Here is a 13446-nt window from a genome sequence, read left to right on the forward strand (position 1 = left end):
TCCCCAAACATGAAGATCAGTATTAAACTATTACCTGAGTGGGAATGTTTTATTTTGTGTTAAGCTACTGATATGTTGGGGTTTATTTCTTATAGCAGCTGGCATTCCTTGAACTAACATAATTGAATTAAGGTGTTCAGTCTCTTTAGTGGTCTTGCTTCCTTTTCTTTCTTGTTTCACTTTTGATGCTCTCAGTTAGAATGTGCTTAATTATTTGAACTTAATTCATAAAATCTTAGATTCTGCAACTCCTAGCTCACTTTTCCATGGCAGAATTAGTTCATTGGTTACTCACTGAACAAATAGTTAATAAACATGCATCTTCTGCTACATGTTAAGTGCTGTATGGACTATGAGTAAAAAAAATTTTAATGTCCTTTAAGATGTGACTAACACAGTGTTGCTAACTATAAGGATATTAAGGCAATGTTCTTCATAATACCAAAAGAAAGGAAAATATAAAAGTGCTTAAGAATAGGACAATGGACAGAGAACGACAAATATCATATGACTTCATTCATATGAGGACTTTAAGATACAAAAGAGATGAACATAAACAAAGGGAAGCAAAAATAATATAAAAACAGAGAGGGGGACCAAACATAAGAGACTCTTAAATACAGAGAACAAACAGAGGGTTACTGGAGGGGTTGTGGGAGAGGGTATGGGCTTAATGGGTAAGGGGTATTAAGGAAGCTACTCCTAAAATCATTGTTGCACTATATGCTAACTAACTTGGATGTAAATTTTAAAAAATAAATTAAAGCACCTATATGAATAGGAAAAAAAAAGAACAGGATAATGGATAATCACATCTATGGTGTATTTTCTAACAAAACACTAAGAAATATTATCATTTTTTAAATTTATTTTTGAGAGACAGAGAGAGACAGTGCAAGCAGGGGAGGGTCAGAGAGAGAGGGAGACACAGAATCTGAAGCAGGCTCCAGGCTCTGAGCTAGCTGTCAGCACAGAGCCAGATGCAGGGCTTGAACCCATGAACCGTGAGATCATGACCTGAGCCGAAGCCGGACGCTTAACCAACTGAGCCACCCAAGCGCCCCAAGAATTATTTTTAATGGAAACTGAGTTTGAACTTTATTCATTGGAGACTTGGAAATTATTGAAACTTTTTTGAGATGTGAGATGCTCAAACTGTGCTTCAAGAGAGTGATCAGTATGTAGGATCAATTGAATGAGTAAGAGAATCATGGATGAGATGACCAACTGGTCTTGGTATTTGCTCCCACCTCCTTTTATTAGCAAGAGAACTCCAGAGTATTAGCTGATCAATAGCATCCCAGCTAACATCAATATATCCTAGCCTCCCTTGAGAGAAATGTCACCAGGCAACTAAGTTCTGGCCAGGAGTAGCTTTTACAGAAGAAAAGACTCTTTCTTTCTTAAGTCACATCTCTCTTTCTTAAGTACCTCCCTCTAGAACATCTTGGCCAGATGGTGGGAGCCAACCCACTGGCAGGGTGAGCTGCCTTCATATCTAGGCCTATTGTTTCAATGACCATCAGATATTATGTTGAGAAAGAGCAGAACAAGTAGAACACAGAGGCCAGTAATTGTGAGTTTTCAAGCACAAATGTGTGCTTGAGCTGCAGGGTCTTGACATGGTTGCCCCTTTTCTCTGTCTGGATGTTCTTGATCTTCCCTCAGTCTCTTACAATGCCCTGCAGGCATTCTCTCATGGACAGGATCTTTTTTCAAATGAACACATAGCCAGTTTTTATTGAGGCTTGTTAGAAATTAAGAGCTCCAATGTTGGAAGGTTGGAATGCTTACAAAGAAAGCCTCTCACAAATCCTCTCTGGCTGTCCACTCTTTTGGCTTTTTTATAGTCTCCTGTGATGGAGGAAGTTCAAAAGTTGTGTCAAAAGTTTGTAGATATGATAGGCTTCTTCTCAGCTAACCATGAAATACAGCATCTATTATCTTGCCTTGGCTAAAACAGAGACAGGACAAATTCCATTTTAACACACAACCCCACGTAGCCCAAAGCTAGAGAAAGCACACAAAGAAATCAAGAAATTCTTAAAAGTTTTTATTTGTATAAAAAAGTGTACCCTACAGGGCAGGAATACAGTCAGATTTCAGGAATAGAAAGGAACTTGGTGCTAGGAAGTCAGGAAGCAAGGATCCTTGCTCTGCTCTGAGTTACTGGCTCCTGTTTCTCTCTGACTTTTATCCTTTTCTTTCAGCATAGCCTCTTTTTCTGCTATTCATTCCACCTGATTGAAATTGAATGGCTCAGAACTCTATAGTTTTTACATATTCTATGTCCACGGAATTAATCTAAAAGGAATTCAAACTTCTCATTCCCAACTTCAAATTCCTGAAAGACAGAATGTGATTCACACAGCTTTGATCAGTGTCCAACCAACTTTGGACATGGGGGCAGGCGACAACCACAGCTTCCTGAAACCCATCTGGTGAGGGAAGGATTGAAGGTCATGTTGATGTGGATAGATACCCCCCAAATACCTTCTTCACAGAGTTGGCAATACATTGTGGGAAATAGAAAGATATTGTGGAGATAGAAGCAATAGGCCTTGGAAGTCAATTGAATGTAGAGGGTGAAGAAAAGGAGTCAAAAATATTGAAGGTAGAGTCAGAATAATCAGAGAAGAACAAGGGCCATTGATTCAAATAGGGGACAAAAGTGAAGGGAAACGATTCTGTTTGTGTATATTGAGTTCAAGATTCTGATGTGACATCTCAGTGGAAGTTGGCAAAATGAGCTAGAATTCAGGAGAGAGCTATAAATTGGACATACTATTTTTTCCATTTATTTAATTGAAGAATTGATCCTGAGTACCTTCTTTGTGGCAAGTGCTCTTTTAGACCTGAGGATTGTAGGAATGAGCAGACAAATGGTCTTAACTTGTAATTGTATTCTCCCTGGTTTTATGAATAGGCCTAAGAAACTATGAACCTCTTCAAATAATGAAAAAATTCATATGTGCTATGGAATGAATGTTTGTGTCTTCCCCACATTCATATGTTGAAATACTAATCCTCAATGTAATTTTATTAGGAAGTGAGATCTTTATGAGAGGATTAATTCATGAGTGCGGAGCTCTCATAAATGGAATTAGTGCCCTTATGAAATAGAACATTTCTGCTCCTTACCCCAAGTGATGACTCAGTGAAAAGACAGTGATCTATGAACAAGAAAGCAGGTCCCCATCAGACATAAAATCTACCAAAACCTTGATCTTGACCTTGCTAGCCTCCCAGACTGTGAGAAGTAAGTGTTTGCTGTTTAAGCCACCCAGTCCATTTTTCTTTTCTTTTCTTTCTTTCTTTCTTCCTTTCTTTCTTTTTTAGTTATAACAACCCAAATGGACTGAGACAAAATGTATATGCTTATGTGTATTTTTCTGGGAAAAAAAGTCCATGGCTTTTAACAAAATCTCAAAAGGGTACATGACCCCAAAGACGTGAAAAATTATAAGTTCAAAGCTATATTTAGGCAATAAAAGAAAAGATACAGAAAGAACTAGTTCAGTGTCTTGATTAACATGAGTGTTGACAGTGTGACAGAAGATGGAGAAGCCAGAAAAGAAGCAAAGACAATTTAACAAAATAAGATTTTGAAACATTACCTAACAATACCCATTGTATTTTTCCTTCTTGCCAATTCCTATTATGCACGGTAGACCATCATCCCCGACGCTGAGCCTTAATGTGTTAAGGAAACAAAGAATAAAGTTGTGGGGGAGGTGGACTCTCTGCAAGAAAGAGAGATTATTCTTTTTGAGTTCCAAAAGAAGTTCTTCTAGTAAGTCAATGATTAGAGACACTGACTTTGAAAGAGAAAAATTTGTTCTTGGTTTTTTACTTCTCCGCCTCCGCCACACACAGCTAAGAGTCTGGTGGACTCGGAGTATTTTGTTCTTTAAACTATAGAATCTGTAAGAATTTATAATCATTGAAGAGCAGGCTTGCACCGTGGATAGAGAAGTAGGAATCCTTTCTGGAATGAAGAAAGAGGAGGCCTGGAGAAGAATAGGAAGGAGCACAAGAGAGTTTGGATACTAGCATGAGCTCTTGTCTCAGGGTCAAAATCTCAGTGTGAGATAGAGATCCCCAGATGGGTTTGGGGATTGAAAAACAAGTGGCTGTAAGCTCCTCTTTCAAACTCTGAAAGGAGATATGTTACCCAAGGGTCTTCTATCGATATGGAGTAGCCAGAAAAAGGTGGAAATCTTTTTCTGCACAAATGTAGGCAGAGTGTGGATTGAGATAGCTCCTCCCCACTTTCTTCACCCACTTCTCGGCCTCTTTGGATTTCTTTTTTAGCGCGAGCAGGGGTGGGTCAGAGAGAGAGGGAAGCACAGAATCCGAAGCAGGCTCCAGCACAGAGCCCAATGTGGGGCTCGAACCCATAAACCGTGAGATCATGACCTGAGCTGAAGTCAGACGCTCAACCAATGAGGTACCCAGGCACCCCTGGATTTCTTTGAGATATAAAAGTGGTCCCAAAACATTGTGTGTGTCTTGTGAAGCATCGAAAGAGCTGACAGCTGAGAAGTAGGCTTCCTGAAAGGGGTTACCACAAAAGATAACATGACAAAGGCCAGGAGAGCGTTTAGCAGAAGCTGAAAAGTAACCAGCCCAAGCCATGAATGAAAGGAAGATACGAGCAATTCTGAAAGAGTCAGAGTGCGAAGTGCTATGAGGTAGGGTGAGTCAGCAGAAGCAGACCACCACATTTCCAGAAGCCGTCAACAGGTACCTGCAGAGCAAGAGAACAGGAATGTCATCAAAGGAAAATTCCAGCAAAAATTCTCTCTTCCAGAAGCCAAGATAAGCTCCTCTGAGCTTAGATTGGTCTGGGGAGAAGGAAAAGAGAATGTAGAAGGCAGGAATCAAAGAGGTTTGTGCTTTAAAACAGAAAACCCTAAAAAAAAACCCCAAAACTAAAAAGACAGAAAACCTTCAAAGATCATCATTTGATAAATTTGAGTTTTTCACTATTAATGAACATGAAAGTAACTAGGTGGCTTTAGAATGAAATAAAATTTCAATTTTGTTTAAGGTCTATAAAATTTATACCCATGCCATAGAAGTCAGAAAGGAAAATCATGCATCAGAGAAGTTTGGCAGAAGAGGGTTTCAAGAGAAAGCACATGTTCAGCTCCATTAAGTCCCAAGAAGGTTGAACAAAGCTTTGTACCTTGGTGACAATAGGAAGGAGATTGCAGTAAGTACTGAGGGCATAGTGAACAGAGAAAGTGAGTATTTCAAAAAAGATTAGCAATGAAAGAATGATAAACAATAACAAAGTTCTTGTAGCCTCTGCTTTCTTATCTGGGAAGTAAAGGAAAACAGAACCTAGAAATATAGAGCTGGTATTAGAATTAGTGAAGCTTAAAAGCGTGTCCAACATAAGATACCTTATAAATACTAGTTTTCTGCCTTACATTTTAATCTTTTTTCTTTCCCTTCTGGGAATGGAAGAAATCAGCATCCTTACAATATTCCCATGTCTGTTTGAGCATTATTATTATCACCCTCAGCCTTATTTATATGAAGAAGTAATACCTACTCACACATCATATGGGAGAGCTAAGAGGAGTCTTAGAACACATCATTTGAACTTAAGAAATTAGAGGTTTAGGTAAATGAAGTGCGGTCTTCATAATAACATGAATAGGTAGTAGAGCCAGGATGAGAACCAGCATGGCTGTTTTCCAGTCCCATGTTCTTCTCTTTAGTGTCTGATCATTTTCAGAATGGTCATGCTTGCCACATTCGTCCAATCTTCAACTTGTTACAAACACTAGCATGACCGAGATCCCATGCCTCTTCCCCATTGTGTAAAGTGTTGGGTTTAATCAAAACTCAAAATATACCAAACTCTGCCCCTCTTTCAAGTCCCCCTTACCTGCATGGCACGGCAGTCTTTGTGGCTTGATTTGAGCAGCTCTTCATTAAACATTGATCACTACCCTGTGATTCGTTTAATCTGGCATCAGGAAATGCCTTCAAGTGCAAGAGGGAACACCAGAGACCACCTTTAGTATACATAAGGTATTTGGCGCCACAAAAAATTACAGCAAACAGGGAAATAAGAAAACAACAACTTTGCCAGACAGCGGCCTCCATGTGTCTCTTCCACATTTGGGTTTTTTTTTTTTTTTTTTTTTTTCAAAAGAAGACATTTGTAAACAGAGCAACAGATGGGGTCTCCAGTTTCCGCTGAGATGACAGGTTTTCACAAGCAGTCCTGGGCTTAAGCTAAATTCCAATTATTATGATCTCTGGGCTAGGCTATGGAGAAGCCCAAATGCCTCATCTCTTTTGGGGACAGAGAACTAGAGATATTAGGCATGGGTATCTATAAACATAAATTAAGATAAAGACAACTAAAAAAGATCAGACTTCGTTTCTTTTTCATTCTAATTAAGAGTCATGATCGATCATATTTAAGATGGCTGAATGTTCCTAAAAGTTTGGAATTTCCCTTCTTTTAAATATGATTAGGTAGTTAATAGTAGCAAAAAACAATTGTGTTTAGCTAATGGGAGGGGCTGGCTGCAGACTGGAAGGAGGAGAGAGAGAGGTCAGGTGTTTCCTCCCCAGTCTCCCACTGTTTGATGCTGCAGTTTTGGTGTGACTACCATGGGTGTGTTTTGCTGGATATTCTTTCCTTCACATAATTTGGTATTTTTGAATTTGGATTTGATTTACATCTCTTTAGAAATATTCTACACTTCTCTGCCCTGGAATGGGCTCTAGGAAACCGACCTCTTCCTTCCGTCTTCCAGTTGGGTTCAGTCAGTAAGGGAGTACCAAGAGGAGACCAAGGCAAGAGTATTTTTGCCTCCCTTTTGTGCTGTGGTTATAGTTCCTTCCTCCATTGATAACAGCTCGAGTCAGACAGTCCCTCTTCTATGATTCCAGTTCTCTTAGGCTCCCATAACACTACTTCCTTTCCATTAGAATGGCTTCCCAATGTTGCTTGTTTAATTTCTGAATGTCTTCTCCTACTCTTAGGTCTACTCCTCTGTAAATAATCCTTTTATAACATCATTTCAATTAAAATATCTGAGAGGAAGCCTATTTCCTCCTGGGATCCTACTGGGAATGGAAGACGTGACCTGAAGTCAAATTACTAGACCCCATCGTACATGAGATTTGAGAGAAGAGACCTTCAGATGGAAGCATGAGAGCATCATCTGGGGAAAATGGGCTAGTCAATCCCTAGGACAGGGAGAAGTGGTTGGAAAAAGAAAGTGATGAGCTTGAGCGTATAAATCGAGTAGACTTAGAAATATCTCTCAGGGTACTACACTGGCAGTTCTGGACTTATGGGTCATCTTTTGGCTCCCAGAATCCAAAGTCTTACTGGATCCCTGAAACATGACTTCCATGTCCTGTAACAAAGCTCACTCTTATATCCTTCTAATTGTATCTCCTTTTCAACCTCAGGCCTGGGCTTTATTATCACCTACTCACTGAGGCTATTCTGACTATGCTATCGTACTAGGTAATCCCTCCTCACTTCTCTAGATATCAGCTTATTGCTTGTGTGCTTTACAAGGGTTACAAGTTTATAAGTTTACATAAGTTTATAACAACTTGTAACTATTTTATGTGTTCATTTTTTCTTTTTGTCTGTTGTTCCCACTAGAATGTAACCTTCTTGAATATAGAGATTATATCTGACTCATTCAATATTATATCCCTACAGTCTAGAATAGAGCCTAAAAGATGAAATACTACCAGGAAATATTCACTGAATAAGTGAATGGATGAATGAATGAATGGTTTGATGAATGAGAGAGATCGATGGCATGCATACTATGTTTCTACCGTTACTCCAGCTAATTATAGAAGGCTGTATAAGCTGTTACTTTCCAAATCACTATGTTCTAAAAATTCATTCTGTGAATACAGGGAATAATAGCTTGAAATGCCTGAGCTAAGGACCTACTTAGAAGAATGTCTGGAGAGCAGTAAAACGAACACAGACTTTGGAACCAAAAGCCCCAGTGTAAATTGCAGGCCTCTTGGTAGCTATATGACTTTGCCAAGTCATTTACTATTTCTGAGCCTTAGTTTCTGCATCCATACATGCAGATAATAATTCTAACTTGTGTGATTGATAGACAACATACTTGGCATTAATGGCAATACAATTATTCTTCAATAAAATATGGTTGCTTACAGGGCGCCTGGGTAGCTCAGTCGGTTAAGCATCCGACTCTTGATTTGCACTCAGATCATGATCTCAAGGTGTAAGATAGAACCCCCTGTCAGTCTCCATGCGAACATGGAGATTCTCTCTCTCCTCTCACTCTCTCTGACCCCACTAAATAAATAAATAGATAAATAAATACGTAGATAGATAGATAAATAAATATGGTTGTTTACATTTTCATTGATCAGCAATCTCATCTGTCTTCTCACAGTTGTATTTATCTGCCTATAATAGTGCCTGACACTTTCAGAGGTTTGAAAGATATTTGCTGAATGAATGTTATATTTGTGCTTTAAGAACAATAATTAAAATAGAGAGGGTTAATTCAGATATTCTGATAAGCACTTTATATACATCATCTTATTTTACATCTACACAAAGCACATACTACTATTTTTTCCCATCTTATGAATAAAAAAGATGAGTGTTAGAAAGAAAAAAAAGTTACTAAATAGAGACTCTAAATGCCTCCCCACCCCATCTCATCAATTCCAACCCCTTCTGTGAAGGATAGATACCAGCAGCTTAACATGCCCTTTCCAGAAGGCTCCACATCATGACCTTAGTGTTTTTCAATTGGATTATAACTTCTTTGAGGATTTTCAGAGGTCCTAAATCGAATCTGTTTTATACTGCATTTCCAAGGCCATTTAGCACAATTATGCACCTTCATTCCAAACCTGTATAACATGTAAGAGCTTTGAACAATAATGTAGCCACTAAAAGAGTACATCTGCAGGATGAATAAATTATTAACTTTACTTATAATGCATTAAAAATGTATTAAAATGAGATATTCCTGATGCCTCATTTGGTGGCTCAGCTGTATGTTGCTACATAACCAGCATAATGAAAGAGGATGGAACATGAAGTTAGATAAAACTGGACTGTAGTCTGGCTCCTTGACATATTTAACAAGTGATCTTGTCCATGGATCGTAGTTCCCCCTAGCCTTAGTTTCTGACCTGTACAATAGAGTTTATAACACTAATGTTACCCAGCAGCCATGGGTATTAAACAGATCATCTACATAAAGCAATCTGTGCATAGTCTAGCAAATGGTGCAGTTCATAGAAATGTTCAATTGTCTTACCGCTTTCTTTCTTTATGGTCTTATCAATTAAGTAAATATTATATATTTGATATTTTTCACCTGTATTTTTATTTAGTCTTCAAGGTCAAGGTAAAGTATTTTAATGAAGCAATTTTGGAGAAAAGTCCACTGCCAGTTTTTACTGTGGCTTTTTCTCAACAGATTATAAACTTAGCCTTCAGATTTACACAGCAGACTTTTGCAAACAGAGCATTCACTAAAATATACGCATGGAATGATTAAAATCTTGGGTATTTGTCTTTCAACATACTATGTGTACATAAAAACTCCTCAAATCTGCTCAAATCTTTGCAGAACTTAGAGGATTTGGGTTGGTTTTCTTTTTTATTTTAAGGCCAGAGGTGGAGGATTACATTATGTAAAACAACAGGAAATGACTCAGATCAAGGCATTCTCTGATACCTCAGGTTCAGGACTTTTCATCAGAAGATGTTTCCTTTGTTGATTCATTTGTTCAAATATATATTAAGCATCGATTATGTATGGTGCTCTGTGCAAGGCACTAAGATGAGCAGTTCATGTGCTCTGGGAATCTCTAATCTGGAAGGGAGAGAAAACATGTATTTAAGTAGCCATAATGCAAGGTTAACTTTACTAAGCACCATGGGATGTGGAGGTAGAGTATTACGGGATATAAAGGAAGGGAAATTGGTTTTCCATTGAGGAAAGATGGAAGAGCCTTTTAACGTTTGGTAAATTGTGGAGGAACTGCTCAGGAGATGTTGCTGTTAGGTCAGACTCAGGAAATGCATTAGTGACCTAGAATCTCAATCATGAAGACAGAGAACTTTTTTAAAGTTCATTTATTTATTTTGAGAGAGAGAGAGACAGAGAGAGAATCCCAAGCAGGCTCCACTCTGTCAACATGGTGCCCAATTCTGGGCTCGAACTCACGGACTGTGAGATCATGACCCGAGCCAAAACCAAGAGTCAGACGCTTCACTGACTGAGTCACCCACAGGCCCCAGGAAGACAGAACTTTAAGAAAGTCTTGCAGGTTCTAAGGACACAGTCAGTCACACTTGGCACAGAAGGGCGCCTGCGTGTACGTGGTCCATCCTCAGCCATGACACATAGAAGTCAGGTTGCCTTCTTGTCATTTACTTTTCTGACCTCCTGGCTAGCTGATGAACTCCTGGAGAGCAGAGACCTTGTCTTCCTCTTCCGGAGAAGCCGGGAACAAAACATGGAGTTGAATGTTGCCTCTGCAGTTTAAATTCTTCACACCCAGAACTGCGGGGGCCTGGCAAGGATTGTGCACTCAGGTCACACAGGCAGGAGGCTGGGGCTGGACCACTTCCAGAACCCACCAGGGTTGGCTGGGCTACAGAGGCACACTAAGCCCCGGGGAAGGTGGGACTGCAGCATTGTGCAGTGAAGAAAGAAAGACTCATTCTTCTCTCCCAGCCCTGGCTTGAAGTTAGCGGTCATGACAAGAGACTTGAAGTCAGGCATGCAGGTAAGTGCTAATTCTGAAATGACCTGAAATTCGAAAGAAGTAAGCAGATAATGCTTAAAAATAATATATAAGGAGGGTGCCTGGGTGGCTCAGTCAGTTAAGCGTCCGACTCTTGATTTTGGCTGAGGTCATGATCTCATGTCTTTGTCCATTCGAGCCCAGCATCTGGCTCTGTACTGGCAGTGAGGAGCCTGCTTGGGATTCTCTCTCTCTCCTCTCCCTCTGCTCCTCCCCCACTTGCGCTATCTTTGTCTTTCTCAAAATAAATAAATAAACTTAAAATAATAATAATAATAATAATAATAATAATAATAATAATATAGAAGAGTTACTTTGGGGGAAAGTCTGGTCTCATTTTTGTCTTCTAACAGGTAAAACATTGACAAAAACATCACGCCACTTAACTTAGTGCTTTAAGAATTCAGAGCATAAAAAGATTTCTCACCCTGCAGAAAATACTATCTTTTCCTTTTCACTGTAAATTTATTTTTAAACACAATTAGTTGACCCAATGCACAATGGTCTCCGGGATACAAAGAAAAAAAGATGTTCATAGAAGATATCAATACAACACTTTCTATATTCAAGGGCAGAGATATAGCCATGTTAAGTGTCTCTCAAATTAAGGTTCTTGGACTGCCTGCATCAGAATCACCTAGTAAGTGGATTAAAATGCAAATTCATCATCTCCATCTCAGACTTAGTCAGAATCTTTGGGAAAAGGGTCTGGGAATCTGCATTTTCAACACACTCACAAATGACCACTAAACTGTATGAATCACTGCTCCATTCTCCAGCCCTTATGAATCATGGAGGGTCTCTCTTTGCATTTGAAGTTTAAGCTACTAAACTAATATTTTCTAAGGCCTCCTTCTGCTCTCCACTTGGAGCAAAGAGCTTGAGGAAGTAGAGGCGAGGCTGAAAGACAATATTGGCCTCAAGATTCGTGTACACAGAGGTGTTGGAGTCCTTTAACAGGCCCAATACAAGGGTCAGAACAAGCTGGAAATCATAGTTCTGGCAGACAAACAGTTAAAAAGAGAAGGCTGCAGTTGCCAAAAGGCTCACCAATGTATGTGGTTAAAAATTCAATTTAAGAATGAGGAATCAGTCTGCAGAAACTGAAGAGGGCTGAGTGAGTCAGGGATGCAAAAGACCAGATCTGGGACGTGTAGGATCCAACTACACAAGGCTACATTTTCCTCAGCCTTCGGCCTTTAAATGTTTTCTGTAATAATAGAAACCATGACCCAAAGTGGGCTAGACTGAGATCATAAACAATGAAGACCTGAGTGAAGTAGAAAATTATAATACATGGTAATACACAGCCATATTTCCCTGACAGAAACAACATCTATGTGTGTCAACTACATTCCAAAAAAAAGTTATTAGAAAACAAGAACAACGATAATGACATCCAGGTTGAGTTCCCAAGTGCTGCAGAATTGCTTGACCAATAGTAATAGTTAACTTTGATTGGATATCTCTATGGACCAGGCACAGTTTTACACATCTTATAGGTATTAATTCATGCAATCCTCACTACCACCCTATGAAATTGTTACTATTTGAAATGTCTGTTCAGATAGTAAATAAGGCCCGAGAGGGTGGAGAGATACTGTCTCCATTTTGTCGTCCTCCGCTGCTCCTGCTATGCTGAGGAGATGGGGAACGTCTTGGGACTGTGCTCCATGGCGGGCTGGATACCATGTTTATGTGGCAGTGCTCCTTGTTTGCTGTGTCGATGCTGTCCTAGTGGGAACAACTCTACTGTAACTAGATTGATCTATGCACTTTTCTTGCTTGTTGGAGTGTGTGTAGCTTGTGTAATGTTGATACCAGGAATGGAAGAACAACTGAACAAGATTCCTGGATTTTGTGAAAATGAGAAAGGCATTGTTCCGTGTAATATTCTGGTTGGCTATAAAGCTGTGTACCGTCTGTGCTTTGGTTTGGCTATGTTTTATCTTCTCCTCTCTCTGCTAATGATCAAAGTGAAGAGCAGCAGTGATCCTAGAGCCGCAGTGCATAATGGATTTTGGTTCTTTAAATTTGCCGCAGCAATTGCAATTATTATTGGAGCTTTCTTCGTTCCGGAAGGAACTTTTACAACTGTGTGGTTTTATGTAGGAATGGCAGGTGCTTTTTGCTTCATCCTCATACAGCTAGTCTTACTTACTGATTTTGCCCATTCATGGAATGAATCATGGGTTGAAAAAATGGAAGAAGGGAACTCAAGATGTTGGTATGCAGCATTGTTATCCGCTACAGCTCTGAATTATCTGCTGTCTTTAGTTGCTATCGTCCTATTCTTTGTTTATTATACTCATCCAGCCAGTTGTTCAGAAAATAAAGCATTCATCAGTGTCAATATGCTCCTCTGCCTTGGTGCTTCTGTAATGTCTATACTGCCCAAAATCCAAGAATCACAACCAAGATCTGGTTTGTTACAATCTTCAGTAATTACAGTCTACACAATGTATTTGACATGGTCTGCTATGACCAATGAACCAGAAACAAACTGTAACCCAAGTCTACTAAGCATAATTGGGTACAATACAACAAGCATGATTCCAAAGGAAGGGCAGTCTGTCCAGTGGTGGCATGCTCAAGGAATTATAGGACTAATCCTCTTTTTATTGTGTGTGTTCT

At 39.3% G+C, this 13446-nt stretch overlaps 1 pseudogene; it reads left to right on the plus strand.

The window, feature by feature from the left end:
* The first annotated feature begins 12458 nt into the window (after positions 1 to 12458).
* The window catches only part of LOC115275921, a 26092-nt pseudogene continuing 25104 nt past the window's right edge, over positions 12459 to 13446 (plus strand).

Source organism: Suricata suricatta, chromosome 13, assembly GCF_006229205.1.
Source record: "Suricata suricatta isolate VVHF042 chromosome 13, meerkat_22Aug2017_6uvM2_HiC, whole genome shotgun sequence".
In the NCBI taxonomy this organism is placed as follows: domain Eukaryota; kingdom Metazoa; phylum Chordata; class Mammalia; order Carnivora; family Herpestidae; genus Suricata; species Suricata suricatta.